Here is a 6,328-nt window from a genome sequence, read left to right on the forward strand (position 1 = left end):
TCATCCTCTTTTTGGTTCATCTTAAAGACTTCATTTCTAAGGTCATGGTGTATGCAATAATCTTTATATTTTTCCAAAAATACTCTTTTCATATCATCCCATGTCCTTATAGAATTTGTTCCTAAAGTCATGAACCATCTAAGAGCTTTATCCTTCAATGTTGCCGGAAACAAATTCAATTTTTGAATGTGTAATGAGTAGCCATAAGATCTACAAATGATTTCAAATTCAAAAAGAAAAGTTTCCAGGTTTTATGATGTCATACCTTTGAAGTTAGGAAGTACGGATGGAGGGATGTTCTTCATATAAACATTGAAATTAGTTTCTTGAATGGGAAATCCAAAGGATTTTCCTCATTGTCATCATCTCCATCCATTTCTTCAACCTCTTTTGTCATCTCTTCTTCTACCTACAAAAATAAGAATTCATGATGTGGATGTGTGGCTCTTACTGCACCACGTGATATAGTGTGGGTGGTAGGTGATTGAAGTTTGTTTGTTTTTTTTTTAAGAAAGAAAAAGGCTCCTATTTACACTTCCCCGGCAATGGTGCCAAAATGTTTAGTCAATTTAATGTTCTTAAATTGCAAGCATACATTATTGACCGGGGTTGGTAAACTTATGAAGTGCAGGTGTACTATATATGCTAGAAGCCTACTATTTTGTTTTAGTAAGATAATGGTTATGCTTGTTTTGAGATTTTTGTTGTTATCTAGATTTTTAGTAGAGTTAAATTTATACAAATTAATATATGGAAATTAAGCTATTGTTAGAACAAATAGGAGTTAAACTACTATTAGATTACTTTATCAATTCATGTCTAATGGAGTATCATTCTAAAATGAATTAAGTTATTCATCCTAAAATTATATAAACAACTTGCTTCTATGAAACAAAGTATTGAATTTCAAAAGCTTGTCTATGAAATATATACAATTCTGATTTTAAAAAGCATGAAAGAAATTTCTAATTACAAATTGCAGAGTGATATACATTCTAATTCTAGAAAGCATGAAAAGATTAACTGTAATGAAGCGAAAAACGTTGAAGGACTAATGTATTAAACGATTGTAAGAATAACAAAATGTGAAATGGTAAATGAGATATTTATGCGAAATAATGAAAACAATGGAGTAATTAAACTAAATTGTAGTTATAACAGAAAACAATTTAAATGAAATCAATTCTAAAGCACGAAATGAAAATAAACTAAACTATTTACTGTCTGCAGGGGCCCTCCGCATCCAGTAGGGATGATTCATGATCACATACGCTTCTAATCAGAAAGGTAACTTCAAATTAACACAAGAACAAAGGTCTGGTTCACAATTTCTTTAGCAATTAACTTAATACTTCCTCCTTTATCTGTTTCAATGGTGTGTTTATATAGTGATTACAATGTAAATTCATGGAGATTCATATGGCTAAGTATCATAACTAAATGGAAACCTAATTTCCACGAATTTGATGAATCACAGTCCATTCCAACTTATGTTTGCTTGACTGGGCGTTTATTGACACATAGGTGCACTGTTTTCTCAAGTAACTACAAAATAGGGCTCCAAAGAACCTGAAATACCTCCTAAATGGTAATGAATTTGGGAAAAATTCTAACTAAAAACTTAATTGGGCCCATTATTAACAAAACCCACGTTTTTGTTTTATGAGATTCTCTTTCATTTTCTCAGAAAAGTGTTTGAAGTTGGCTGGTCAAAACTGTTGCGATTTTCCCTTGATCTTTTTGTGGAGGTCTACATGTGCGAGCTGGGTGGAATTTGACCAATCACAATCCATATTGGAGCTTCTAGAAACAATTCCCATGTGTGATATTTCATTCTAGATTGATGCTACTACCTCAACCATGGAGGTAGCTATGAAAACTTGACAAATTTGCAACAACTTGAACTTGTTAAATTGTCATTAGTAAAACCATGCAAAAGTCTTCTTAATTCATTAAAAATAATGTAAATAATAATAATAAACCATGTAAACATGTATGCGGAAATTTGGTGCGTTTTATGGAGGAATATGGTAAAAAATTCTAACAGTGGATGAATGGAATGGTGTAAAATGGATAGTTCGGTTAATGGAATTATGACAATTTGGAGGCCCAACACTCCACATGGGGACTTGGATTGAAAATTTGAACAATGATATTGGAAGAAACATTCATGGCTTTGAATTAGTTTTTGATTTGACATTTAAGGCCTAATAAGAAAACTTGATTAATTTAACTACATAATATTGATTTGTTTGAGGCTGAGTATATTGGTTTGGTTAGTATTATTCTTGCAAAAAACATTGTATGGTTTGAAGAAAGCTTCCCGAACCTTGTATGTTTGCATTGATAGTTATCTAGTAAAGCTTGGAAAATGTGTCTATCTGAACCTCTAATTCAAATTGGTCCAAGGTATGCCTTTGATTTTGGTTTTATATGCTAACGATCTATTCTTGATAGGTAATAAGCTTCTGATGATCAAATTAAGAGGGACTGGGCCTTTGAAGTTCAAGATGAAGAATCTTAGCTTATGAATTACTTTAAGGGATTAAAAGTTTGGAAAAAGAAAAGATGTCATAAAGTTATTTGGCATGATGGAATACAAATCATTGGCCACCCTGACGGAATTGAACTTTAAGAAGTTATGCAGAGATATTATTGAATTGGAAATCGCCAGTTAATCAAGCATTGATGTTCCTTGTAACACCTGCAACACCCTCCTCCTACATCTACCCAAGCAACTGACCAACCGAGCTAAACATGCGATGAGAGGCCACTATGATATGATTCGACCTCCTAAGTCATGTTAAGGAAGTGGAACTGACGGAAACACACCATACAGGCATTCAACATTAGCTACAGGACCCTTAAGAACCGATCCAATACTTTAGAAATCTTGCCCTTGGGTCCCACTAAACTTTTGGACAGCTTAAGCCTCAGTCACTCTCATGCTATATGCATGACAACGTCTAGAAACCCAAAGTCGCTCTCACAAGCTTGCCTTCCAATGTTGAGAGACTAAATTTGTCAGCCTTATGCCAGCATCCCTAGGATTTGACCCACTTTTTCAGGCCCAGAGTCAGGTCATTACCCATAATTGAACCATCTCCTTAGAGCAATAAAATAACATGGAAATAACAATACTAAAACAAATGCTTGAATGAAAACTTTACTGGACCCCTACTAGCCATGATAGGCATTTCATCAAACATATATGAAATATGTAATCTAGAGGTGTAAATAATAGTTCCAAGGATAGGGGTCTCATACTTAGCTAAGAATTGCTAAGAACCATTGATGTATCAACACATGAATTTTCATTCCATCCATTAGGTCATAGATACATTTATCATTCAATTACAAGTAAAAACATGATGAAATCCATACATGGCTGCTATCATAAAACACATATATAACCAACATAATAGCAGCAGAAATACTCATGAAAGTACAACTATACAGACCACATATAATCCATCAAAATTCTCATAGAAATACAAAGAGAAATAACCTTTCATTCATGATGCAAAATCCAAACCCGGGATGGGACTTCCACATTCCACCTGACCGTAGAATGGTTGAGCCAAATCTCTCTTCAACCATTGACCCCTATGCCATATTCTAAGCATGAATGTGGGATCTCATAGAACACATCAATAAAAACTCATCTAGGCTTCTAGAGGCCATCCACCTTAACCCATCAAACATTGATTCCATCACCCGGTCAGACATCACCAAAACCATCATCAAATTGGTCTCCATCCAAGCCTTCCAGGGCTTCTAGAGAATTTGTCCAACCAAGGCTTACAGGACTAGTAACTCAACCTACAGCTTATACAAGACTTCCAAAGCATTTGTCCAACCAGGGCTTCTAGGACTAGTAACTCAACCCACCAAGCGATTCCAAAGTATTTTTCCAACGAAGGCTTCCAGGACTAGCAAATCAACTTGAGTTGTTATAGGGCTTCTAGGACTAGTAACTGAACCCAATCTGTTATAGGCCTTCCAGAGCATTTGTCCAACCAAGGTTTTCAGGACTAGTAACTCAACCCAAGCTAAGGAAACATGAGATCCAACCAAAACAAGCAATGAAAGTAAACCCACAATCACCATGGCTATCCAGGAAATGGTAAGGCTAGGCAATCCACTGTCAATCCCGACCAACCTCCATGGTAATGAGATATCACAACCAAAAATCCACATGCATATGCCATGCATGCCAAAACTAGTGAAGGAAACACACATGCAACTCGGCACTTGCAAGAAAATTTGATGTAGCTGCTGATCCCGATGCCTTCTTGTGCTTTCTTACTCTTCCTTTTCCTTCTTTCTCAAAGAATCCAAGTATGCCACACCCTCCAAGAGTGCTCCAAGAAAACTCTAAGTCTCCAAGAGTATGAGAGAGAAAGAGAGAATAATGAGAGAGCTCCAAAATTGAATTGAAAAAAGATTACCAACTGATCCTCATAAACATTTTTATGAATGAGGCCTCTATTTTCTTCATTTTCCATTATTTTCCTTCATTTTCCTACTCATGTGCAACCTATGACATTTCACCTCCATTTTCTCCTAATTTCCATAATTGTCTAAATAAATGTGCCAAAAATCACATTTTGCCTTTCCAAAGCCTTAGTCGTTGCCTTTGCGAATTACCTTAGCCATAAACACTCAAATGAACACCCACTAGGATTTCTTTCCCAACATTCAGCTTGGAATAAGTGTCTCATCAACCATGGTTATTATTTTTAACTTTTATTACATGGAATTTTCACCAGGTTGGTATAGAACCCTCCCCCTTGGGGGACATTGTCCTCGGTATTCAATCACACATATACCTCAGAAAACTACTGGAAGGAAGACATGCTGCTCATGGAGCTTTATAACATAGCTCATGTCAGTATTTACATCCATATACATATGTACATAAACCAACATAACCAAACATATATCGAAACATATACCAAAGCATATACCAAAATCACACCAAAACACCAAGCCAAAACTACTTTGCCTCAACCAGAAAACAAGGAAGGACACATTCCGCCATCTCCCATGTAGCGTCATTGGGACCAAAGTGCTTCCATTTCACTTTAACTTGCTTGATTACCCGGTTCCGGAGCATGGGCACCTTTTTCTGCAATATACACTAAGGCTCCAGCTGGAATTATCCATCTGGTTCCATCTGCAATACATACCAGTCAATCACATGATCAACATACTTAACATACTTCTTAAGCAAAGATACATGGAAAAAGTCATGGAATTTCACTATTGGAGGCAGTGCAAGTCGATAGGCTACCATCTCAATCCTCTCAATGATGTTGAAGGGTACACAAAACAGTGGTGCCATCTTGGTACATGATCCAATCCGCAAGGAGCTCTTATTTAATTTGATGCGCAAGTACACCTGTTCCCAAACCAAGAACTCCTTGAATAATTTGCTTTGATCTGCATAACTCTTCTTCTTATCATGTGTTTCCTTTAGATTCTTCTTTATAACCTGCATTCCCTATTCCATGTCTGCCAACATGTCTGGTCCAATCAATATCTTGTTAACCAGCTCACTCCAACTGATAGGAGTATTGCAACTTCGCACATACAATGCCTCTAACAGACTCATCCTCAAATATTCCTAATACCCATTGTTGTACGCGAACTCTAATAGTGGAAGATACTCTTCCCACTTTCATTGTTGATGCATCACATATATCCTCAACATGTCCATCAATATCCCGTTAACCCTATTTCTATCCATCTCTCTGCAGATGATAAGTTGTACTAAAGACCAACTCTATGCCCAAACCTACAAACAACTCCTTCCAAAACTTGGAAGTGAACTTTGCATCCCTATCTGACACAATCTTCTCCAGAACACTGTGCAATCTGACCAGATCTCTGATGAACGCCTATGCTACATCACTAATTAAGAATGTAGAATTCACCAGAATGAAATGTGCAACCTTTGTCAACCTGTCCATAATAACCGTGATGGAATCATGCTGTCTCACTTCCTTCAGCAAACCTGTAATGAAGTCCATGGAAATGACTTCCAATTTCCACTTTGGAATCATGATCGGTTGTAGTAGTACACCTAGATGCTTACATTCTTCCTTCACACGCTGACAATCAAAACACCTAGCCATGAACTTTGCTACATCCCTCTTCAAATTTGGCCAATAATAAAATCTCTTCACTGCCGTCAGTGTCTTTTGATAACCTAGGTGACTTGAATATGGTTTCTCATGAAACTCTCTGAAGATCACCTTCTTGAGCTCACTACTATTTGACACATATATCTTGTCTCAGAACTTGACCAATCCATCTGTTGTAA

This window comes from Pinus tabuliformis, chromosome J (assembly GCF_031772625.1).
Source record: "Pinus tabuliformis cultivar Carrire ecotype Pingquan chromosome J, CPIR1, whole genome shotgun sequence".
In the NCBI taxonomy this organism is placed as follows: Eukaryota; Viridiplantae; Streptophyta; class Pinopsida; order Pinales; family Pinaceae; genus Pinus; species Pinus tabuliformis.